Consider the following 26,300-nt stretch of genomic DNA (forward strand, 5'->3'; position numbering starts at 1 on the left):
ACCTCGAGTACTGTGTGCAGTTTTGGGCCCCACCATTTAAGAAGGATGTGAAGGTACTGGAATGCATCCAGAAGAGGGCAACCAAGCTGGTGGCAGGGCTGGAAGGCATGTCCTAGAGGAGTGGCTGAGGACTCTGGGTTTGTCTAGTTTGGAGAAAAGGGGCTGAGGGACGACCTCATTGCTCTCTGCAGCTTCCTGAGGAGGGGACATGGAGAGGGAGGTGCTGGCCTCTTCCCCCTGGGATCCAGGGACAGGACACCTGGGAATGGCTCAAAGCTGTGTCAGGGGAGGTTCAGACTTGACATTAGGAAGCATTTCTTTACCGAGAGGGTGGTCAAACAGTGGAACAGGCTTCCTGGAGAGGTGGTCGATGCCCCGTGCCTGTCAATGTTTGAGAGGCATTTGGACAATGCCCTTAGTAATATGTTTTAACTTTTGTTCAGCCCTGAAGCGGTCGGGCAGTTGGACTGGATGATCGTTGTACGTCCCTTCCAACTGAACTATTCTACTCTATTCTACTCTATTCTACTCTATTCTACTCTATTCTATTCTATTCTATTCTATTCTATTCTATTCTATTCTATTCTATTCTATTCTATTCTATTCTATTCTATTCTATTCTACTTAAAGGAGCCTTATAAGAAAGATGGAGAGAGACTTTTTACCAAGGCCTGTAGTGACAGAACAAGGGGCAACGGTTTTAGGGAATTCATCTAGATTCTGCATTTAGTTAATGTGGTGGGGTTTTTTTTTTGCTAAGTTACAACTCCTGGGAATAGCTATCTGCAACTGGCAGAACTCTGAGATGCTGGTTCAAATTTGATGTTGTTAAGCTGCCAACTGCAAAGCTGTGTCTCTAGTTCTAGGTGAAATAATCCACTATTTGATAAGTAATTCCTCTACAAATTAGCTGAGAATGGTAACACAAATTTATGGCTAATATTTGTTTGCCAAATGAGGTTTCTGAGATACAACTGGTTTTTCAAACTACTGTCTCTTTACATCTATGTTAACTAGTTTTGATCCATTCAAAATGTGTCAGTTATCACAGTGCAGTGCTGGATTTTGTGGAGTACCAGTTCACATGCCTTAGAGAAGATGAGATGCATTACTAAGTACGCAGTGTTGCCTTGTCACTGTTTGACTCTGAACTGTGTATTCTGTTTCTTTTGGAGGGCATTCAGGATATATAATGCCAGGAAGGGCAGCTGAGTCTAAGTACTTTCTCATGCTCTTTTACACCTTTGGCAGTTGCCATGTAGGAGGTCTGGAAGAGCAAAATGCAGGAAATATTTGGCAGAAGCAGCAAAATTTGGGCGACAGCTCTGTGAAATGCATAGTCCATGAGAGCCCTTACTTCCTTAGAACTGATGTCAAAGGCTCTCATTAGACAGCAACTCTTTGCTTTTATGCCTCGGTTCCTTTAACAGGAATTCACCGAACACCTTGTCAGATTTCCTCAATGCAGAGTGACAGAAGATTAGGGCACGCATTATTTATTAGCGTTCTTGCATGATGGCTGTATTTTCCTAGATTGTGGTGGCATCTAAAACAAAAGAAGAACTCCAAGAAGGGGTTGCCTCCTTGCTTGGACTTCACCTGCAAATCTATTTTCTGCAGCTTCTTTCACCGCAGAAAAAGATAGATCTCCTATTTTTGAAAATCTGAACCACTGTAACTGTCAAAGAAACTAAGTCACAAACTGAAAATATACCAAATGTATATGGAAGCCTGTAACTACTGGTTAATAGAGAATTTTACTTATTTATATGCTTGTTTATTTTATTTAATTAAGAATTTCATTTTACTTTAATTGCTAGTCACAGTTTACAAATTTTTATGACACAAGCTATGGGGAATATAGTGAAAAATGAAGATGCTAAAAAGATTAATGTGTGGCACCTCCACATTGCCCTTGAGGGTCTTTATAAAGGGTAATAAGATATTCCGTAGTCCAGTTATAGTTCAGGAACTGAACTGTATATGGTTACAGGAGGAGATCACATAAATCCAGCACCTGCAGTTGTGAACAGCTCTGTGACATATGATCAGCCCAAAAGGAAGCACTGAACATCCCTCCCTCCATTTACATGACACGTACTGAAAAAAGTCAGACCTAAAGACCCTTAGTACAAAACCCCAGAGCCATAAAACCTACAATGTACTAGCACAAGGGAATAGAAAGCTCAAGCACGCCACCAGTGTCCTTCACGCCTTCAGCAGCTGCAGCTTTGTCAGGAAAAGCATCCCAGGAAGAGTACTGCCCCTGCGTTGTACAAGCAAGCAGACGACTCCTATTATATCCTGCCAATATGACCGGGGAAAACTTTCCAGCAATTGTTTTAAACTTGATTTTATGAGCAGAACACACCAATGTGGGACCTGAGAAGTTCTTTAAGGCCACTAAGCATACTGGCACATGCCACTACTTATCCCGCTGTCCAGTCCCTGTTGTTTTAGAGGAAGATGAAAGGAAAATTCCGGAAGCCATATTAGGTTGCAAGGGGAAAAATTCTAACTTCTTCCCAGCACTTAGCCCTTAACCCTTGGGTAAATTAAATATAAATAAAGTGCAGACAAACTATAACCAGGGGAGCAATTCAGGTGTCTACACACAGGTGTTTAATGTCACTTGGGATGCCCTAAGGTATCTTGCCTGGCCTCCAGCTGCTGGTCGAGAAGGGTGTGAGTCTCTCATAGGGCTTGTGCCGCATCTGCTGTGTTTTAGATACCCTAAGGCACCTAAAATGACACTAAACACCTACGTTTAGGAACTAGGATTGCTCCTCAAGGGTCAGATTCATTAACTAAATGCAGGTGTATAACATGCCTCAATGCAAGCTAATTGTCTTGTGTTCCCCTTTATAGCTGATGGAAAATAGGTGAAAAAAATCAGAGGAGTATGGGATGAGTTTCATCTTCTAATATAGATGCTTATATTTGGCCAAGTTTTCTCTTAATCTTTCTCCCAGAGACAAATCAGTCTTCCAAAACTTCAGTTCTCAGTCTTCAATTTTTTTAACTCCAAGATTACCTTTATCCTGTCACACAATCCATTCTACCAAGACCCAGCTTGAAACTTTAAATACTTTATACCAGAACCTGCCTAGGAGATGGGTGGTTCCAGAATTTCAGTCTTCAAATGGCTAATGGAGTAAAGAAATTAGAGCAGGTTTTTTACTTTTTCAGTTGTACTTTCAAACATAACTTCTACAGTAGGACAGATCAGTCTTGCCCAACTTCAGGCATCTTCATTGCAGAACATCTCCATGAATGTCTGATGTCCATACTATTACCAACCACCAAAATCTAGTCAATATTAGTCTAGTCTAGTGAAGTGAGTAATTGTCTCACACTAAAGTAGATACCCACATCAAGGCTGATGAATCCTACCATTACTGTACAACATTTTGTGAGCCATCAAATTGTACTAATAGTTCTTTTGTACTCTGTTCCAGGTCCATTTAAAAATGCAGCCAGCACAGCTGAACACAATATTCCGATGGTTCTCTTACCAATGCTGTATCTGAGCAAAACTGACTCCCTACTCCTGCTTGAATATCCGTGGATGTTGCCATGGCATTGCACTTCAGCTTGTTGGCTACTCTGACACCCATTAGTTTTTGGAATGGCTGTTGGGATACAGTCTTCTTTTTATAAGAATGAGATGGATTCTTAGTTAGTACGTGTAGTAACTAATTGTGATGCATCAGTTTATCAAGTGATCCAAGGTGCTCTGTATACCTGCCCTATCTTCTATTTTTATTGACTTTCCCAATAATCAAGTACCTTAAAGTTTTATCACAAGTGTTTTTACTTCATTGATCAAAATATTAAAGAGATAAAACATAACTCTGAACTTTGTGCACATCTGTTAAAAACAAACGTATCTGATGATGACTATTTTTTTAAACAAAACTTCTTAATAATCTAAAGCGCCTATTTTAATTTTGAACTGTTGTCTCGTGTATATCACAACTGCTTTTTAAAATATTAAGAGTACATGAAGGGGGACTATTAAATCCTCTGATGTAATATTGCAAACCATTAGCTTAGCATTGAATATTGCAAGTCAGTGAATATCTGGCTTGCATATTGCAACTCAGCATTTCACTATCCCATTCTACCTGTACCTGTGGTCAGATGGGTCAAAGCAAGATGAAAAGCCCTAAATACATTTATCCAGTTGTGCAATGAGGAAAACTACTTCCTGACTCCTTCAGAGAAGTCCTGCAATACGAGACTTGATTATCATTGCTATTTTAATGTATAAATGGAAGAGCAGTAGCCACGATTAGCATGCAGCGCACAGTCCTACTCTACAGGCGGCCTGACTGATAGAGAAAAGCAGAGCGGAGTAGAGTAGGAAAGTGCAAAAAAGAGCCAAACGTTCAGCCCGAACACCCTAGTCACTTGTACACACAGGCGATAACATTCCTCCCAGTAACTATATTTAAATATAAATATTAGAAAGATTTTTTTTTAAATATCAAATAGCTGTGAATCAACCATTTTCTTAGCGAGCTACTTCATCGTTCATTTACTTTTATTGCAGTGCAAATGCATCTTATTTCACAAAGTAATCTTTAACTTCAGATTTTAACTGTATTACAATGCCTCTGTTCGCACAATTGAAGAATTACCTAATACACCAGATCTTTTGTCTGTTCCACTGCAGTGTAAATCATTTCTCAGCTTTCTCATGATAAATTGAACAGACTTTTTGTCGGTAGGGCTTGTCTCCTGTCCCTGGACAATTCTCTGAACTTTCTCGGGTAATTTAATTCACCTTCACATCACTGAATCTTAATTCAATAACTGCAACTTTTGTTCTGGATTTCTGTATATTAAAATACATTTCATCAGATTGTAGTGTTGTGATTTTTACTGTTATTTACTGTTACTTAGTAAATACGATATTTATAAACATGATATTTACCGTTTCCTCAAACTTTATGTTATCCTTGAACTTTACTAGACTATTTACTGATTACATAAACATTTTATTGAACTCCTGAGCGGCACTAGAGAAAGACTCAATTGCTGGTAAGTCTAATAAAAATGAACATTATTAATACCTTCTCTTTAATAATTGATACTAATAAATTACTATTTCATTAACTACCTAATGCAAGACCTGTTAATTTAGCATACTGTAGGATTTTAATCACATTTCAGAAAGCATTTATTTAGGTGATTTGGAGAAGTCGAGGTTTATTATAATAAGTATACTTACACCTTCACCAACCCAAACTGTCTATTTTCTTGAATCCCAGAGGGCATACAATTAGATCAGGTTTTTTCCTTTGTATAAATTACCTTGCACTGGCAGCACATGGTTTCATTTGCATTATCCTGGCCTTTCAGCTCACTTGGTTAATTTTTTTCCAAAATCCCTGCAATTATCTCTGGATTTAATAATTTCAGCGTTTATTACCACTTACTTTGAGTAAACTTTGTGAGAGATCTTATTAATGATCTTTTGAAAGTAATGCACTTTTATTCCCTGAAATGATCTTAGCATATTTATCCAGCTAACGACTGGCCATTAGGGTATGGATTTGTGATCAAATTGCTGCGAAGTAAACTAAGTTTGCACAAACATAATGATCCACAGTACCCGCCATACATGTTCCTTGTCATGAATGAAAGGCAATCACTTCTTCCACAAAAGTGAACCGTAATACCTGGCATTTACCAGGGGGCATTACACAGTAAAGGTACGTGCGTACAGACAGCTGCTACGAAATTGTGACTCTGTGATGACACACCTGAGTGCACAGCGTTTCCCTGTGCACCCACATCCTTACTTTGAAACTCTATCCAAAATAACCGATTTCAGTTTTCTCTGTCTAAATTGTTGAGATGGCTTTTCCTCACATAAATCCTGATGATTTAGATTATAATGCTCCAGAAAGAGTATCGTTTTTCCCAATGCCATTCCATGCAGTATACTGTACTTTGTACTCCTGTGTATTGTCTTCCTTAATATTAAACATTAATGTAAAAGCCCCTCTGAACATCTTTGCATTTCACCTGCCATTTACTCATATAAATTTCTGTATTTTCTTTCAGGTTTCTCTAAATAAAGAGTGCACAAATTCAGTCTCTCCAGGGTTCATTCTCACTAGATCTGAACCCTTTCTTCACCGTATGTTTCTGGGAGAACAGAACATAAAACCAGCTGTACTGGATGGGATCAAAGGTCCATCAAGCCTAGAAACCCATCCATCTCCAATAGGGACTAAGAGCAGATGATGTGGAAAACATATAGGGACAGGCCAAGCATTTATGATGCTTCACAAGCTTCTCTAAGCCAATTGTAGCTACTTGAGGCTCAAGAACCTCCTGACTCAGATATGCTTTAATGACTGTAGATAGCTTCAAAGGATTTTGCTATCATAAAGTCACACAGAGTTTCCCTAAACCCATATAAAATTTCAGCATCTACAGCAGTCGGAGGCAATGAGTTCTACAGCTCAGCAATACAGTCAAGAACAGTCTCCTCCTCGTTTGAATCTGCTGCTTGTACTTTGGTTTTTTGCTTTGGATAGGAAAATCAGTATCTATTGACCCTTGTCATGCCACTCTGATTTTATACATCTGTCAACTCTCCTGTCACTCATCACCTTTCTAGATGGATAACCCTAACTTATTCAACTGCTTCTTATATGGAAACCGTTCTGTGCCTCTGATGATCCTCTAGTCCATTCTCTTCTCTGAATTTGTTTCACTCTACTGTATTCTTTTTTGAGATGGTGGGACTGGAGCTGCAAGATGGAAGTGAAATATGGCTTTATATACAGTGTTTACATTCTGTTCTCTTCCTAATATGCCATTTGCTTTTTGACCACTACGGAGCAATGAGCATCCTGCTGATTTATAGGATAGGATTACTATGCTTTGTGTTTTTTTCTTTTAGTCCTGCTGTTGCTGAACTGCCCCAGTGACAACCAATTGATTTTCCTATATCCTAAGGGGCTACAGGCAAACAGCCTTGCTGGTTCAGTTGAATATACAGTTACAGTAAAAGACTCTGATGAAGAGTCAGAATCCCATTGTACAAGATGAAGTACCCGCAATTATTAAACTGGTTCTTGCTTAAGACAGTATCATAATCTAGGCCCCATTAGACATGATAAACAGTTGAAAGAGAAAAAAGAGTGAAGAGGTACAAAGGAACAACTGGGAGATGTGCAAATTTAGCATTGTACATATAATCAGTTGTGGAATTAAGTGGTCTGTGGGCACTGTACTACAGGTAGATAGGGACATTTGAAAAACAAATTTTTGATGGAGTTTCTTGGCATAAGGAGAAGCATGGGAGAACTATCACAATGCCTAAAGGATAGGCAAAGTAACTGGCATCAGATAAAGTCTGTTAAGGAACCATGTGCTTGGTCCATGTGCTCCACCATGAAGAGCACATAGACCAAGATGAAACATTTGTGAATTTATTTTTACAGGGATTCCAGACTAGCTTTCATTTATCATTTGACAAGTCACCACACTGGCTCCCATCTTCTCCATACAAGCCCTGCAGTACTTTGCATTTACTGTTCCTCTGATTTTGCAGTCACTCAGAATTTGTATTTCATGAAGTCAGAGAAAAAAGCATTGATCCACAGCGTCTTCTCTCCATACATTCTAGAAGGCTCTTATCATTATTTGGCATTTCATGCAGTTCTCTGCTATCCTAAGCAATCGTTTCATAAAATAATGTTCATAAACTTAGAAGTATCAAGAACACCAGTCATGATCAGAATCTTACCATATTAGATAATGAGTGAACCAAAACTGCAAAATTCAGTTCCTTCGCAGGAAATCCTTCCTCTAAGCGTAGTAGATGGGACAACGATGAACACAGACAGGTACAGACAAAGAAACAAGTATTCAGCACACTAGCTCTTTAGAACTTACTTTTTAGCATGCTAATATGGGATAGTTGTTTTTTTTTCAGGAGGAAGCTGAAGGAGAAAAAGAAGGTAGGCTTTGTAGCTGTTTGTGAGTAACTCCTCCCATGCTTAGGGGCAGTGGATAAAGGAGAGCACGAAGGAGCTTGCTGAAAACTTAACAAGTGGGAGATGAAGGCTGATATAATGAGGTGATGAGAGGCAAGATTCAATCTCTCAGCAGCAAAGGTCTCCTCCACCCGTCTGCTTGGGCTTTCCCAAAGACACTGGGGTGGTTGCTGCTGTGCCAGTGCACCTCTGCACAGGGAGTACTAACGCAATCGCTCCCCTCCTCAGCCAAAACAACATTAGCAGGGGAGAAACAGGAGGAGAGAAAGGAGCATGCAGCTATCCCTGGGCAATTATCAAAAGCTTTTTTTGAGGAGGGAGTCTCCACAGAAATTTCCCTTTAGCTTGGCCTGAGGCCTGCTTCTGTTCACATTGGTGTAATTGGGAGGGACTTTACTACCTTTGATACTTATCACAAACAGTTGGGTTTTGTGATGCGCAAAAGCCATCAGACCCTTTTAACATTGGAAGGAGTACGCAGGGATGGCATCACAGTCTACAACTATGCGCAGAAAAATGTTCAACCATAAGGAAACGTTTAATGTAGGGAGAGCAGGGAAAAGTAACCGACAGATGAAGCTAGATGTAAAAATTCTCCCTTTACCTCTGGATTAACACCAAGAGCAGAAACTGGAAGAAGTATAAACCTGTTGGCTTGTGCATCATTTGCTTCCTGTCCATATTATGTTCCATTTCAATAGACTTTAACTGTCTTTTTTCTAAAAGAGTAGCATGAAATTCTAGTTTCAGCCATGCTGAGTGGATGATCACCACAAAGCCCTACAGATTAAAAAAAAAAAAAAAGGACCTGCCTTTTTCTTGATTCTTTGTGCCAGATGTGAATCGAGCGATGGACTGTCTTTACGCAGTCCAAGCAAAAGGAAGCTGGCTCAATGTTTCCTTTCTCTCTCGTCTGCTGCTGCCCGATGTCAGCTGCTGCTACTGTCTCAGCACCTCCGGCTGGCTCTATCTTCCTTCCCAATGCTGACTCCAGTGCTTGTTGCTACGTGTTCTGCCTGCACAGCAAGTTCCCAGGCTGCCTCTCTCAGGTGATCGCTTCCCTGGCTGGACCTGCTCCTCTGCTTCCAGACACTCCCAAAGCTGAGGCCTTCGCAGGTCCGCAGGCACCGGCAGAGGGACTGCTCGAGAGGCAAGGCAGTATCACTCTGGCTGGAAAGGGCTAGTCAGATCAGGTCTCTGCCTGAGACCCCACGCTTACCTGCAAGTATAGGCACAGTTTGCTGGGCTTAAACACCTCGTCTTTTCATCGCCCTGGATGCCAGCAGAGAAAGGCAACAGAGACAGCAGGATTTACTTCAGCCTGCTGGACTCCACAGCCAGCCACAAAACCCCTCTGTGCTATTAACGTTTTAAGGACTTCCAAACCTTGGTCAAGAAATGAAGCAAAGCGATTTTGAGAGTCAAAGAAGCAGCAAATGGTACATCCAAGAGAAAAATGTACAGCTGCGATTTCCAGACAATGGTCCAGCAGGCAGGAATGCGTGGGCCACAGCTGGCCCATGCACCATGTTCAATGACATCACTTATATCTCTTACGGTGAAAAATTTTCAGGTTTCCAAAATGTCTAGAACCCCCAAAGTTTAGAAATCAATTATTTTAAAAAATGTATTTTGCCTGATAAAATAGAAAAGATTGTATGAAAACAGGTTGCTAATTTTCTGGAAGGGTCAGTTTTAGGAGAGGACAGTCGTGCCTAAGGTAAAACTACTTGAGCAGACACTGTGACAGTAAGACATGGAAACTGTTGGTTTGCTCTCAAGAAAACGTTGCACTAGGTAAATGATTTGCGGAGGGACCCGTCTCCTGCAATGTGGTTTCAGGTGTGGGTTTTTTAAATTCTGCATTGTGTGATGGAGGGACAGCTAGTGCCTTGTAATCCTGCTGCAGCAGACTGAATAACCTATATTCAGTGACAGATACCCTCATCCTTTCCAGAAGCCCCTCCTACACGTGCTAGCTTTCTGTACTAAGGGTAGGACTTCTACTGAGAAAGGATCTCTCAATTTAAGGCCTCTCACTTGCCAATCTCACAGTGATGTGCCTGTAGCACTTTCAGTTTTCAAGCATACCCCAGAATTTCCTTGTTTAGCCCTAGCACATTGCCATGGAAATTTTACAAGAGTTATGGCAAAGGATGCTGGATACCTTTCTATTAACTGCTCTTCTCACCAAGCAAGGCTCAGGTATGTTCCCCAGAACAGCATGGTGAAATGTGGGTAACAGTCTGAATTAGACCTTTTCTCAGCCACAACTGTGTCTGCTAAGTCGTCACAGCAATTATTTTTCCTCTTTCGATTTCCCTTTCTGTATTTCTGCTGAAGTCTCTCCGTGTTCTCATTCTCAATGTTCTCTCAGTTTTAGGCTCTAGGCTCAAAGCCTGGGTTACTGTCAAAGTGTCTGTTTAGAAGATGAAAATACGGAATTTGTTATTCCTGTTACAATGTCATGTATACAACCCCCAGGCCTTTTCTTTTGGTCATCTGACTGCCTCTATTGATCACCCTATGTTAAAGCATCTGAGTGAATGTGATCCCATTCTTTACTCTAGATGGACTTATATGGATCTCAGTCATCATTTAAAAAAAAAGGTATGTCTGCCTGCTGTAGTCTAGGAGTTTCACTTCATCTGAAGTCATGGTCATCAGATGAGAAATTGCTTCAATTAATTTAATCAATTCATTCACTCAGCTTCCAGAGATTACAATTTTATCTTCCATATTACATACATTTGTCAGCTGACCCTACGAACTGGCATAATAAACGATTTCTGTGTCTAAGGCGAGTAGTAAATGTACTGAATGCTACAGGCAGAGTAGAACTGGGAGCCTGATCAGCACCTCAGAAGACCACCTGGACTCCCAGTCACCTCTGCTTATTAGTCAGTGCAAGGGATCCCACAAAATATTCTTCGCTGGAGAATCAGGAAATTAGCCAGACATTCAGAATGTCCAGGGGATCTTCCTACAGGCCAGAGGAAGGGAAAAGTAGCAGAAAAATTACATGTCGTAATTTTCCTTGTGAAGTGGTTATTGAGCCAGCATGTCCGCATGTCAATCTTAACTGTCCTATGCAATAAAGGGTATGGAGTGGCATGTGTAAATCCAACCTGTAGAGCCACTAGGGCAAAACCTGATGTTTACAGTTACTGAAAAAAGAAACGCGATCCTGTGTGCAAAAGGGGCCTCTTACAGAGACCAGATTACCTGAAGAGATAGAATCATAGAATCATTTAGGTTGGACAAGACTGTTAAGATCATCGAGTCCAACCGTTAACCTAACACTGCCAAGCCCACCACTAAACTATATCTCTAAGCGCCACATCCACAACAGCAACGCTCGTGCCAGGCTTACTCTCTTTCAATCAATACCTTTCCTTGGATTTTTATTTACTAGGTAGCAGGTATAAGGAAGTCTAAAACAGAGAACTTCAAGAAAAGGCCCAACAGTGTAAGGTATAATTTGGAGAAGGAGAACTGCATGCTGCCCTTGACTTTTACTTTCCCCCATATCCTGATTTTGGAAATGCACTCATTAGGGCTTCAAAAATCCAGCCAAATGGGGCTTGATAAGCAGTCCAAAAGTGTTCCATTTAAGCATAAAATACAAAGAAGTCCAATCCTGCAAGGTTTGGAGGTGAATTTCAATTGCTTGGAAAAGTTGTGATTGTCTGGAAAATGATGTGTGTACCACAGGTGTCCTCAGCCATGACACTGCTCTGGCACAATCGTACCAGACTGTGGTATGTGACATTTTCACTTTTTCCTTTGACATGCAGTTTTTCCCTACAACCACGCAAAGAACATAACTTTTTTTTCCTCAGAATACTACTATTTCCACTGCCAGGCAGCAATGGACAACTCTCTCTTAGTCCCTCAAATACAATTTTAAAGCCCCTCAGGTAAATGGGAGTTAGGACAAAATGGAAAAAAACTTTCTCTCCCCAAACTGCAGGCCTTCTGTGGCCTTGTAGTAGGGTGAAGACATGCTATGTTTCCTCTGTCTGCTTGCCTCTTCATCCAATGAAAGCATATGCTATTGTAGGCTGTGCAAAGAGATCCTGGGCCACCAGTGCTCTGCCCTGCTGGAATTGTCACTGCTCTGTTTTGGGGCTAGTTTGTTTTCTAGAGTTGTTACTCTCGTATGTTTGGCTTCTATCACAGCTGAGCTTATTGCAGCCTTCATGAATTAGATGTTTTCAGCAAAAGGAGGATGCTATAGGCATCCTTTTGTCCCTTTACAAGTGCCTCCTCCCCCTCTAACTGTTCTAGAAGATAGAGAACCTTGGTCCTCAGGCCAGACAAAAGCCATAATTGACCTCTATTGACCTTAGTCAATTTAGAGTGACGGGAACACAAGACCTTCCCCTTCCTCTCTGCTAACACACAAAACCTGAGGTCTGTCAGACAGGCGCACATCTGTGGAAAAAGTTAGTAAGTTTATGCACGTGTGCCTGTGCACGCATGTGTCCACACGCATCTGTCTGTGCTTTTGCATGTACGAGCATGCATGTCTGTGTCGCTGCTTGCAGGCCATGTCGGCAGACAGCTACACACCCATGCATGTGGAGCGAGGTCAAAGCAAGTAAAGGCGCAGTGGGCCTCAGGAGTCGTTCCTTGGCTCTTAGCCTACTGCAGACCTTGGCCGTTCCAGCGCTACCACCAGTGAAGTCCTCTTTGTCACAATCTCTTGACCACACATCCCTACAGTGTTTCCTATCCAAGGAGGCGGCCAGCTCAGGCTCCATCGTGGGAAGCTGAGTCAGGCTGCAAGATCTCTTCCTGAAGACAGGGATAAGTTCAGAAATATCCACTCCTTGGGGCTTTCTCAAAGGAGATGGGACACAACTTCGGTGAAACGTTCACTAAGCAGTTTTGCTCAGGCTACCTGAGGACTGGCAGGTCTGTTCCCTCACCAGCCACAATGCCTGCTGCCTGCGCTGGGACATTCTCCCCCCCCCGTTGCCTCTCCCACCTCCTCCTGAGACTCTCCTTTCTCCCACGGGGGCAGTCATGGCGTGGCTGGGAGCCCCTGCTACGGGAGCCTTTCTGCGTTGAAGCAGCCATCTCCTGCCCACAGACTACCTGCAGAAGTCCCGGCCCCAGCTCCCGGGCGCCCAGCCCTGCGCAGAGGAGCAGGACAGGACCGCCCCAGCCCGTGCCCGTGCCCACCACCTCACGCGGCCATTCGGGTACCCCAGGAGGGGCCTGCGTTTCTCCTACCTTCCCAGGTGAGCCAGGGCAGGTGGCGGGTCGTGCTCTCTGGCTTTCCGGTCCCCTGGACGTGCCTGCAGCCTGATTCACGGGCACCTCCGAGCCAGCGAGAATCAAGCTCCACCCAGGGCAGAGGGTGAGTAAGAGCGAGAGAAAGGCAAACTCCGGAGAGTTATTCCCTCCCCAGGATTGCAGGGGAGCCAGAGATAAGGGCTGCACATTCCTGAGCCGCAGGCGGCCTCTCCCTTCCCGTCTGCCCTGAGCCTGTCAGACCAGCTCGGGCCTGGCTGCATAGCAGGCCTGGGAGCAGGCTCGGTGCTGGCAGCCGGGTATGGACCCTGGCCACCAGTCCCAGGCTCGGCCTGGCACACCTCGGTCCAGCAGCCGCCCAGGGAAGGGGGGTTTGGGTTCATCAGGGACTTCTCATGCTCCGGGGTCCATTTTGGGGAGACAGCAGTGTGCTGCAGCAGTAGCTCCCGGGCAATGGCACCACTGCAGCAGGAGTGATGAGGGTGCGGGGCCCTGTGCCCTTCTCCTCCGCAGCAGTGTGCTGGCGAGCCTGTGAAGGGTTCCTGTGCCCCGCCACCTCCTTGGGGGTGCCGCGCAAAGGGTGTCAGGCCGTGCCGGTAGCCCCCCGCCTCCCTGCTTCCCTCCATGAACTGTCACTTGCACCCCGGGCTCGCTGACGGAGGGGCAGCCTGGCTGGCAGTGCAGCCTCTCCTGGAGCCGGGGCCACTGCGGGCGCAGGCGGAGAAGGGTTAAGCGAGATTCCCCGCAGCCCCGGGCGTGGCAGCTCCTGTTATTTCGCCTTTCATGTTCTATCTTATTCAGCCTGGCAACCGCCGCGGCTGCTGTGTGCCGGGTGGTGCCCGGGCGGCTGGGAGGGCGCGGCGGGAGGCTGCTCCGCGGGAGGCGGCGGTGACTCAGGCCTGGCAGCCCGGTTCTGGCGGGCCCGGGCACCGCGGCGGGCGGGGGCGAGGGCGGGGGCCGGGGCCGGGGCCGGGACGACACGGGCGCCATGTTATGGAGGCGGGGAAGGGAGCCGTGCTGCTCAGCGGGCCGCAGGCGGCCTGCCTCCCTCGGCGCTCGCAGAGCTCTTCCGACGGGGGCCTACAGCGGGAGGACGATGGAGAAGGAGTCCGGGCATTCGGTGGCTGAGGGATAAGCGCCACAGCAAGGCCGGGCACACGCACGGTGTCGTTAATGTGTGGTGGATACGCGTGCACACTGCAGTTAGTGCATGCCCACACATCCAGTACTGTGCGCTCCCGGGTTGTGCTTCCTTCCGTAAGGCCATGTACTTGTACGATAATTTAGTGTATGCATTATAAAAGGTAATTTAATATTAAGGTGCCAAGATGACAGGGGGTGTCCTCAGAATTTGGAAATAAGCATGATGATACAGACTTCAATTACAAATTTGTGGGCTCTTTTTTCTATAGGACCTTACTTCACTCAGTGTGAGGGATGGAGAGTACCAGCTGGGGAGGTGACCAGTCAATATTGCTTTTAATCATCCTTCACTGTGTTGCCCTGGGCGTTATTCACCACATGTCACTTAAACACCACATTGAATGGAGTTAGTAACTTCCACGTAGGTGTCGCCATGCAGTTCATCAGTATCCTACTGGAACGCTTCACAAACATCAATTAACTTCTCAGTACTCAACTGGGCTGTGATGGTGTGATTATTCCTATTTTGGAGGAAAGGAACTGGAGCAAGAATATTACATTTAAAATGCTCCACTCACTGTGGGTAATTAGTTCCAAGATTTCAAGAATCACACCTTTTAGGGTCTCTAGCAGTTGGGGATATAAGGAATGCAGGTTGGATGGCCATCTATACATGTAAGATAATCTTAATTCTGTAATTTCTTAATTTTTCAGTGATTTCAGCCCCAAGTACCTGCTTTCCAGTAGCACGTTATTATGTGACTAATGTCTCTTCTCTGCCTTGTTCTTTTCTCTTCCTCTCGAATATAATTGTGTATGTCCTGGTTATGTTCTGTTCTTGTTTTTGATGTGCAGGTTGCTATCTGTGTTAGAAAAGGCAAGATCAAAGAAGTGTGTTTTGAAATATAAGTAAGCATAAGCAAATTTGCACTCTGATAGACAAAGTTCTGTTGTGCCATTGGGATGATTATGACTATCACAGTTTAGAACATCAGATGATCTCTGTATATTCTGTGTGCACACAACTTAGAATTTGGATGTTTATCCAAAGAGATGCCAGTGCAAAGAGTACTCAGTCAGTTTGATGTTCCTGTGGTTAACACACTGCTGAGGAAATACTCTGCAGTATTGTGTGAAGTTAAGGTCTGATTGATTAATCCAAGTTATCATCCAGTGGGACAGGACTGAATCCTCTAGGAGAAAGTGTTATTCATTGTTGCTGTTATGTGAGAGTACAGCTTAAGAAAGAAGTAATAGAATAAAGTCAGAATAATTTTGGTTGGAGGGATCTCTTGGGAGTCATGTGATCCAACACCCCTACTCCATGCAGAACTCATTAGATCAAGTTATTCAGTGCCCTGCTTGTTTGGTTTTTTAATATATACAAGGACAGAGATCCCCTAGCCCCTCACAGTGATTTTTTTTCCTAATATTTAATGGGAGTTTTCTTTAAAGCTGCTTAGGTCTGAGAGTCTTATAATACGTCTGAACTACACACTGGCTGCTCCAATTGTGTGTACCGTCAGTCACAGAAGTGTACATGTGCTAGAAAGCTTTCCGAAATACTTTAATTTACCTAACATGATAACCACTTTCTTGCTCAGGTTCTGCTTTGACTAACTGGTTTTCACCCATCAGCTGATCTGAACCTTCTGTGCTGCCCTGATAACGTAGGCAGGTTGTGGCAAAAGACAAATAAGGCGGTGTGTGTCACTTGCATGCTGCTTGTCTTTGAGTCTGTGTCATCTCACCATTTTACCTAAGTACAAAGAAAACTGACATCGTAAGTGAAAGGTCTGTTACAGAGGTGCAGGTGATTCCTTCCCTGACTGAAGTTATCAGCAGTTCAGTCATAACTGGCAGTACAGTTCTAATGCAGCATCTTTAACAAGTGAAGAAGGATGTATGTCAGACTCATAGACAGGAGCACAGCCTAGGATACACTTCCTGAGTTACCCAGTTCTCTGCTGCCAAAGCTAAAAAAGCAGTTTTAGCACCTTTGGCTTAAAGAAATTTCAAGGTCCTTTCATATTCAACTCCTAAGTCTGACTTGTTACACTCATCTCAGAATTTATCCCTTTTATAAGACAGCAGCTTAGATACAGGCCTGTTTTTATTCGTCCTTCCATTTAATTTAAACTGAATCAACATTCAAATGGAGGTTTTTTTTTTATGGTCTGAGTTACAATAAAATCTCCCCTACTTAGCAAAACAAAATTTTAAAATACATCTTTCTAATGGTTCTGGGATTATTCTGTGAGGAAGTTGTTCGTTATCACCTGTGTGACTGCTTAGACCCAGCCATTGTTACTACCATCTGTTTTCCAATCTGTGTCTGGGAAGTTAAGGATTTTCGTAATTCTCAGTAGCATTATTCCTCTTTTAATACCTCCTGATAATGTACATATGGATATAAACCTTTTGATGCTATTTGCAAACTCCTGGTAGACTTTTTACTCAAATTTACATGCACCTGAAGAGATCGCTTTATCCATTATTTCGTTTCTTTACGTTATGCACTTGCACATATAGTTGCTGCCGTATGATCTTTACCTTCATTTCCATCTTTTCTACTCAGAAAATATCTTTCAAAGTCATGCTCCAGTTATGATTATTGTATTTTTTTTGTCATTCTTGCAATGCAGAGTTTTGTGCTTGGCCTTTTGACTATTTTTTGTGGTTCTTAGGTCTCCTGGATGACTGAACAGATAACGCCACACTTGAGTTTGGGATACTCGGGTCCGAATCTGGCTTCAGAGTACTTGAAAGCAGACTGGAACGCTTCAGGCCTGCAGTACAGCTTCTGCATATATTTATTTTGTTTTATTCAGCCACTGTGTCTTCAATTTCTTCTCCTTTGTATTGATCTGTTGCAGGATGCTAGAAAATGGAGATGCATAGACAGTAGGGAAGGAAGAAATTACCCGAAGGCATGGTTGGGGCAGATTTATCAAGGTAATGATTCATCAGTTCCTTGGCTTCTCTTCCTGTGGACAGAGCAGTTTTGCTCTCTAATAGAATGTAGAATTTTATTTGATTTTAAATCTTTGAGATAGTGTATCTTTTCGGTTGTGGGGAAACTGCAAAGGATCTTTTTTGAGGCCCAAAAAGTGATGAGATTGCTGGTAGTGTCTGGGTTATCATATGGATGTTGAAGGCAGAATTTATCAGACAGAACATTGGTGACTGCTACATAGGTGTCCAGATCAGGGCAAGTCATCCCATGCTCATTTCATAGTCTTTGGAGGGCTTGTCGATATATCCATAGATGCAATTCAGACCTTCAAAACCAGAAAGATGAACTGAGGCTAAACCCCACTGGGTACAGAGGGAGCCAAACCATCTAGCTTAGATATACACACCTAAATTTAGATCTCATAAATAGCACTCCTACTCTGAAGATGAGATTCAGAATGAGTTGAACCAAACATAACTGTAGGGGAAGCAAGTTTCAATATGAGTTTGGGGCTTTTCCAATTTCATATTGAAATAAGAATTGTTGAAATCCCCCAGAAAGTCAAATCTAGACTGTTTCACAAAAATTTTCTACAAGGTTTCAGTGTGTGGCTTTACAAACCTTTTATTCCTTAAATAATAATGATTTGTAATAGAGTCTAAAATGATCTGTAAAGGAACTTAAAATCCATGTGAACTTTGGCTCTAGATTCTATCAGCAAGCAAGGGCCTATTTGAATTATTCGTCTTGGATATTTGTTAATTGAGGAAAAACCCAGTGTAATGGCCTTCATGGAGTTTATGATCAAAATAAACTCCATCACTCTTCTGTTTCAGCCTTCTATGTCATACCATACATAGAATTTAATCTAGTTAATTTTGCATTGAGTCTGATAACCTATATTTGACTAATGTATTTCTCAGCAATGTAACTAAAATAAACACATCACCTTTCAATCTTCTCTTTAATTTATTTAATTTAATTTAATTTATTAAATAAAGTGAACATTTTGAAATCTCGTTTTCTGTTTCCCCCTATCCTTTAAACTGTATTTGTGGACCTTTTTTGTTCCAGCTTTTCAAAACTAACTTAAAAATCTGATTATCGAACTGGACACTTACTTTTACTTTCAGGTTCACTATTGCTGTATACACAAATGCATCAACAAAATTATAGTGCTATTCCAAGGTCTATAAACTTTATTTGAGTAGGTTTGACATCTCCTGAGCCAGTTTCCATGGCATTCTTGAGTGAAAATTATCTAGAATGGCTAATTTCAAGAAGGGTATTCCTAATGGTCTAAAAAGGCCTTCATCATCACACTGTAACATGATGATTTTATCTGCATCTTTCCAATTGGTAATTGGTAATAGTTTTGCTGCTTTTTTATTCTGAAGGTTGGTTGTGATTATTTTTTCATATTATTTCCAAGATAATGTTGATTATTTTTAAAGAATCCTCAGCCATTGCATTCATTTGTAAATTTTGTTTGCTTTTTTTACTAATTATAATGTATGTATGCATTGTTATACTGGATTAGTTTAGTAATGCATCTGGATAATTACTATTTGTAACTAATGTCTTCACCAGGGCTCTTTTATGCTAACTGCCTTCAAACAAAGAGCCAGTAGTAAAGAGACATTTGCTGCCCCAGATTGCTTATAATCTGGGTTAATGACATGATGCGACGGGGATAAAACGAGGAGTGTGAAATGAATGAACCTAATTTCAGATTGTAGCAGTTGCTACAGATGTTAGACTTCAGCCCTCTAAGAGTAAGCAGCAGATGACACTAACACCTTGAAAAGGTGGGCAGGCCGCTGCATTCTGCTGACACCCGTCCAAGAGAGCTTGCTACTCTATCCTAGAGAATTTTGTCTGGATCTGTATTGCAACTTGGTGATGCACTGGGCTGAACCCAACACATGGCACAAATGTATGCGTGATCAGTAATGGTATATTGGATTTACGTGGCAACGTTTTGGTCTCTGGGGGGCTGCAGGGTTGGCTTCTGTGGGAAGACGCCAGATGCTGGCCCCATGTCGGATGGAGCCAGTTCCAGACGGCTCCAAAACGGACCCATCGCTGGCCAAAGCTGAGCCCATCAGCAAAGCTGGTAGCACCTCTGTGACAACAAATCTATGAAGGGGTAAAAACTGCTGTGCAGCAGCTGGGAGAGCTTTGCTGCACTGCTCTTTTAAGGAAGCAACACAGCGCACAAAGTTGTTCATCAGGCGCATGCTAGAGTATTTCTGTGAACTCCATTTTTGGCAATAGCCTGAACAGAAGTACTCTTAGGGATCCCAGCAGCATTTAGGAAGGAATTGCACAAATTTGTGTTTTGAAGTGCCACAAAATTAACACTTGGATCTTAAAAGTTTGTGCTCATTTGGCAAAGTGACTCTTTTTTCCTCTTTGCTTTGGGACATTCAGGCGTCTGATCTACAAAGGAGTAAGTATGCATAGTAAATTGCACACACATTCACCTCCATGAGTTAAGTAACAGCAGCAGTGGCAGATGCGTGAACAAAACTGATGCTGTGGCATCAAGTTACATTAAGTTACTTCTGCTGTAAAATTAATGTATATAAAAACACTCCACTATCTTACGCGAATGAGCCATACAATTAAGGAGTCCATGAAGCCACAAAATCTCCATTTCTGGTTATCACTGCAGCAATAGGCTTACCAGAGATGGGGAGAATCCTGAAAACAAAGAGGAATTTGAATAGCTGAGATACCAACATTATGCATAAGCTGTAAATCAATGCAGGAAACCCAGACCAGAATAATTGGTTGAGAGACAGAAAGAATTCATCCAGAATTTGAGGAAGCTGCTTAAAGTATGATTATTCCATGAAAAATATTACTGGCTTTCCTTGGGTGGTCGACAGCAATGAAGATCATCTGTATTGCTGTGTACTGGATTGCATCTTGTATTTCATTGGAATTTTTTTGTTTCCGACACCTGCACCTTTACATTTGCTACTTCACCTTAAACCTTGTTAAATAAAAATTTGGTTTTAAACTTTTTAAAATTTGGAATTGTTTCCTGATTCAGTTCTCTTAATGGCTCCGCAAACTAGTGCATTGGCACAACTGGCAGGAAAGGAAAGAAACATACTGTAACATGGGAATGCATGTCCAAGGCTGTGTTGTCCTCAGTCCAATGCTAGATTTTTGTTGGCATAACACGTAGATGAGCCTGGCCAAAATACATGAGAAAGACATCGACACCTGCCTCCAGGGTATTAGTGTTCATCCTTCTCCTTTGGAAATCACAATGGACTGGAAGAAAATGACAGCCTGTGTTTGGAAGGACTACTGCCTCTAAGTGATCAAGGTGGAATCTGTGGCCAGGAAGCCAGTTGTTCAGAACCATTCTCATCACTGATTTATTCAGGCTGTATTGCATCATGAAAATCTGGCCTGATAGGAGCTTAGTATGCCTCTCGGGCTCCAGGGACCTAGCACTTCTCTCTCTATTTTGTCCACTGCCTGTCCTGACCGAAAACTGTTGTTAGCAGGTTAGGAGGGAAGTAGAAACTGGAAAGGCATTAATTTTATTCATAGCGCTGTTGTCATTAACTTAGCCAATCATTTCACTTCTCTTTTTCTTTGTAATTGAATTGTCTTTGTTCTTGTTTGAAGGTATTATCTGTGCCATTGCTCAGACCAGCCAAGAGGTTAGTGTTCGTTCTTTAGAAGAGACAGTTGCCACTGGCCTTCTACGGCAACATGCTGGCTAGTGGGATGTTTCTAGCTGTGGGGAATTAACAGTTAATAGAACAGAAACTGGAAAGAAGGAAACTTTGGAGATTGTCAGTGTTTTAGAGGGTAGGATGGTATAGACCCTACTGTTTTCTTATTTTGGACTAGCTGAGATCTTTGTTTTCCGAAACACTGAGTAAAGGTGAACTGCAGAAGGGACTTGTGTTTTGCCCAGAACAAAACGCATCCACTAGTTTGTATTTCTAGATGGTGCGCGATCCCACTCTACATGTTGCATCATGCTTGGTTGCCTTCCTTCATACCTTCTTCATTTCCCTAAAACTATTTAACCATATCCATATCTGAGTTAGAATCTGAACCTCACTCATCATTTTATAAATGGAGAGCCGTGACAACGGAATAACTCTCAGATGGGAAGGACATTTTCATACAATATCCAGCGGAGAAACACAGGAAGGGAGGGGCCTAAACATGAACCTCCAGTGTAAGTATCAGGGCCCTTGTGGAGAAGAATTCTGGAATCGGGAGTTTTGGATAGGACTTTGGCAATGCTACAAAACCATAAACAAAAAAGGGGGAGATGTGGAGAAGAATTAAGAGGTGGCCTAATGAGTACCAGCTGATTCAAGAACAGAAACAGGTGAAGGGAATTGTGAGCAGACTTGTGATCGTTGCCGGAAGGAAGATATAAGAGGGGCAGTGGAGAGAGGGGCAGTGGAGAGAGGTGGGAGGGCTGCCCTGTTATGATAAAGGCTGTGCATGTATGCTGCAACAGGCCCTGAGTGTCCAGACAGGCCTTAATGGCCCTCGCTAGCCTCTCCTGCAGCCTTTACCCATACCTTCTGCCCATGGGCCCAAGATCTCCATTTCAGCTCAAACCTGGGCCTTCTGTCCTGCCTGAGCTACATCACAGAGTACTGGTGTCCAGCCCAGCAACAGCCATGCCTGTGCCTGGGTATTGCCCCCACAGATCTGGGCCCCAACCCATGGCCGACTACCCAGCTTGATCTCACGCCTGCCTTGTGATTATGGACCTGCCCGCATATCAGCTGTGCCTGACCCTGGTCACCATCACTGGGCCTGAACCTGACCAGTGGACTGACTTCCCAGTTTGACTCTCAGCTGACCCTGTCTGCATTGTCACTGGGCCTGCCCTGCTCCCACTGCATGGGCACTGTGGGACTGAGCCCTGGCTGGTGAGACCGTATTATCATGCTTGGCCCCGGGCTCTCCAACCATTAAAGAGCAGTTGGCCCTCTATGATCACTGACAGCATACAAGGAAGAGAGACATTATCTGCCCCAAAGACACCATAAACAGAGACAAGCCAAGGAGACCTGGGACCTGGAGAATAGTAACTCATCTTGTTCTTTGAGTCGCTTACTTTAGCATGGTAGATCCCCTGGACTCTGTTATAATGGAAGAGAAGATGGTGAATACTCCTTTTGACTTAACTCTGTGACTAATCATGTCTGCCACTTCTGGTTTTGATCTGTTCCAGGCACTTTATTTGTATATGTTAGATTATCTGGGTTAAGTGCAGCTTTATTTCTCCCTTCTATCTACCTAGTCTGAAGTTGTTTAACAAGATCTTCCTGTTTTTATTCCAACTCCGTATCAAGTCACAGGTACTAACTGGCACTCAGCATTAAACTTACTTTTTATGCAGTGAACGCATGCTCTGTGTATCACTGGAGAATTCATAGGTCTCCCGTCTTTGATTTCTCAACCTTGCTTTGCTGACAGATACTGAAGAAGTCTCTTCAGAAGCTTGCCTGTTTCAGTCCCCTCCCAGTTCTTCATAGTAATTTTTTATTGTAAAGAACTTTTTTTTTTCCCAAGTGTGACTGTGGAGAAATCCAACATTATAATAATGAGCAGGACCGACAGGACGGAATTATGGGAGTGGGAACATGAATGTAGTCTTGCATAGTTTCACTATTTCACTATTATGCTTGTAAGTTCTTTGGTTTTTGTAATGAAAACTGCCCTAAATTAATGGGCTAGATGGGGAATAGAAGAGGAAGAATCACTATTGTCAGTATCTTTTGTATAGCAGCACTTTTTGGGTACCAGCATGGGGTTTTTTCTTGTGTGTTTTTTTTTTCTTACCAGAGTGTTCAGCTACTATTGCCATCCTTTCCTTCTGGGGAAAAATGCAGGAGGTGACCTAAGGAATGAAGGTTCCTGTGTTCAGATAACTTGGCCTTAACCTGTGACTAGACTGGTAAATCCCCAGTGCAGACAGGGTGGCATTTAAGTTCAGCGTGGCTGAACATCCAGTATGATCCAATTAAGAGAAAACACACATGTGCTTGGCCTGGCCAGTTATAAAGTCTCTCTGCAAAAAGAAGGCAGGAGGAATGCCTCCGGTGCCTAGAGCTCATCATTTCATTTGGCAGTCTCTATCTTCAGTTACAAAAGTTGCATTTTATTTTCTAATCTAGACTTTATTTATACAAACCAATATTGTAGCACGTAGAGAAGACGAAGAGATTTTAAAGTCAGAAGATGCACTGAGTGTCTTTTCTGTCACCCCTGAAAAGACGAGAGAAACAGCATCACTTAGCAGTGGCTACATAATTTAGAAGAACGTTGGTTTAAAGTAATTAAATAATGGAGAATTCAGCAAAACTGCAGGTAAACAGTTTCTGTAGTTGAAGAAATGCACCTTTTTCTTGTCTGAAATTGTCTAACTTCAGCTTCCAACTGTGTAGCTCATCTGGTCTGTTGCAGACCTGTTCCCGAGAGTCCTGCTGCATAGAAACACTCCGTTCTACACCCCGGCATCTTATCAACTCAAGCATCTTTTCTTCCTGTGAACGCTCCCCCCCGATTTTTCAGTCAGCTTTAAGGAATACTGTACCTGTATTGCAGATGTGCCTTCGTCCTCCATAGAGACGTAACTGGCGTTTAGGTTTGTTGGAACACTTCTGTTCCGACACGCTGACGCTATCGGGACTCGGGCGGCTGAGCACGAGCGTGCCCCGCTCGCAGCCTTTCCTCCTCCCTCAGTTTTGCTCCGTTCAGGACTGCTAGGAGCAAGTTTAAGTTCTCCGGAAGCAAACACTGCCCCTACGCGGCACGGACGCCCGGCCCCGCGGGCGGGGAGGGGAGCGCAGCCCCGGCCCGCCCGCTCCCGTGGCCCCCGGCCGGGGCGCGGGGCCCCCCTCAGCGCCGGGGGCGGGGACGCGGCGGGCGGGGCGGGGGCGGCCCTGCCGCGTCACCGCCGCGTCACCTGACGGCGTCGCGCCGCAGCCGTTACCCGCGCGGGGGCGCTTCCGGCTCTTGGTTGCGCAGCAGGGCGGAGGTAGCGGGCGCGCGCCGCGGGGCGGCCGGAGCGTGCTGTCGCGGCTCGGCCGCGCCCCTCGCGTTGGGGCCCTTCATGGTCCGGCTGCGACGTCTCCTGCCCGCTCCTGAGTCCGCCGGGCGGCCCACGTGTCCCGGCCTGTCTGTGGCGGCCGGGAGCGGGTTTGTGGTGTGGAGCCGATGACCCGCGACGGAGCGGCGGTGCCCGGGCGGGCGGGTGACTCCATCGCGGCGGCCCGCGGCTGGCTGGTCCCGCCGCCTGCCCTGCGCCCCTCCCCGCCCCTCCTGTTCGGCGTTAGCAGTGAGAAGTAGGATGCTGCGTGCAGGCTGTTAAATCTCCAGTCGAAGACTTTATGACTTCAGCACATGGATAGCTTCGTGCCCTTCTGCAGTCAAGGGCTTCGGGATCTTTTGAAAAAGCTGAACCAGCCGTATGGTACTCATTGTATCAGGAGGGCAGTCAGGTCACAGAATCATAGGATATCTCAAGTTGGAAGGGACGCATTAAGGATCATCAAGTCCAACTCCCTGCTCCTCGCAGGGCTCCCTAAAACTAAACCGTATGACTAAGAGCGTCATCCAGATGCTCCTTGAACTCTGGCAGGCTTGGTGCTATGACCACTGCCCTGGGGAGCCTGTTCCAGTGACCAACCACCCTCTCAGTGAAGAACCTTCTCCTAATGTCCAATCTGAACTTCCCCTGGCGCAGCTTCATTCCATTTCTTTGTGCCCTACCGCTGGTCACCAGCGACAGGCGCACCTCCCCCTCCGCTGCCCCCCTTGAGGAAGTTGTAGACTGCGATGAGGTCACCCCTCACCTTCTCCAAGATGAACAAGCCAAGGGACCTCAGCTGCTCCTCATGAGTCTTGCCCTTGAGGCCGTTCACCATCTTGGTTGCCCCCCTCTGGACACACTCTAATAGTTTGATGTCCTCCTTATATTGAGGGGCCCAAAACTGCACACAGCACTTGAGGTGGGGCCACACAGTGTAGAGTGGGACAATCACCTCCCTCGACCGGCTAGCGATGCTGTGCTTGATGCACCCCAGGACGCGGTTGGCCCTTCTGGCTGCCAGGGCATGCTGTTGACTCATATTCGACTTGCCATCAACCCAAACACCCAGATCTCTTTCCACTGGGCTGCTCTCCAGCCTTTCTTCCACCAGTTTCTATGTATATCCAGGATTACCCAGTCCCAGGTGCAGAATCCAGCATTTGCTCTGCTTAAATTACATATGGTTGGTGATTGCCCAGCTCTCTAGTCTATCCTGATCTCTCTGTAAGGCCTCTCTGCCCTTGAGGGAGTCCACAGCTCCTTTTAATACAGCGTCATCGGCAAACTTATTTAATGTACATTCAATTCCCGCGTCCAATCCTAAAGACATTGAAGAACACTGGCCCTAAAATTGAGCCCTGGGGAACCCCACTGGTGACTGGCTGCCAGCCTGATGTAACCCCGATTACTATAACTCTTTGAGCCCAACACGTCAGCCAGTTGCTCACCCAACGTATTACGGACTTGTCTAGATGTACGCTGGACATGTTGTCCAGAAAGATACTGTGAGAGACAGTACCAAAAGCTTTGCTAAAATCCAAAAAAACCCACACCTACTGGCTTCCCTTGGTCAACCTTGGGTGACCTTGTCATGAAAGGAAATTAAGTTGGTTAAGCAGGACTTCCCCTTTGTGAACCCGTGCTGGCTATGGCCAATGACTGTGTTGTCTCTCAAGTGTTTTTCAATAACTCCCAGAATAACCTTCTCCATAATTTTACCAGGCACTGAAGTGAGACTGACAGGCCTGTAATTACCAGGGTCTTCCTTTTTATTCTTCTTGAAAATTGGGACAATTTTCTCTCCAGTCTCCCAAGACTGTTG

The 26,300-nt window shown here is 44.1% G+C and overlaps 1 long non-coding RNA gene across 6 annotated transcripts; it reads right to left on the reverse strand.

Annotated features, from left to right (window-relative positions):
* Positions 1 to 14,762: 14,762 nt before the first annotated feature.
* LOC142078431 (uncharacterized) lies at positions 14,763 to 24,302 on the reverse strand. Of its 6 annotated transcripts, none has more exons than XR_012672190.1 (5): positions 23,981 to 24,302; positions 23,579 to 23,652; positions 22,773 to 22,961; positions 19,993 to 20,088; positions 15,626 to 19,824 (listed from the first exon to the last, which is right to left on the reverse strand). It is a non-coding gene; the product is annotated as an uncharacterized LOC142078431 (long non-coding RNA). The 6 variants fall into 6 exon arrangements; XR_012672191.1 differs by adding an exon at positions 23,227 to 23,284 and having other exon boundaries at positions 15,626 to 20,088; XR_012672194.1 differs by lacking the exons at positions 15,626 to 19,824; positions 19,993 to 20,088 and adding an exon at positions 14,763 to 15,289.
* Between the last annotated feature and the right edge of the window lie 1,998 nt (positions 24,303 to 26,300).

This window comes from Calonectris borealis, chromosome 2 (genome assembly GCF_964195595.1).
Source record: "Calonectris borealis chromosome 2, bCalBor7.hap1.2, whole genome shotgun sequence".
Lineage (NCBI taxonomy): Eukaryota > Metazoa > Chordata > Aves > Procellariiformes > Procellariidae > Calonectris > Calonectris borealis.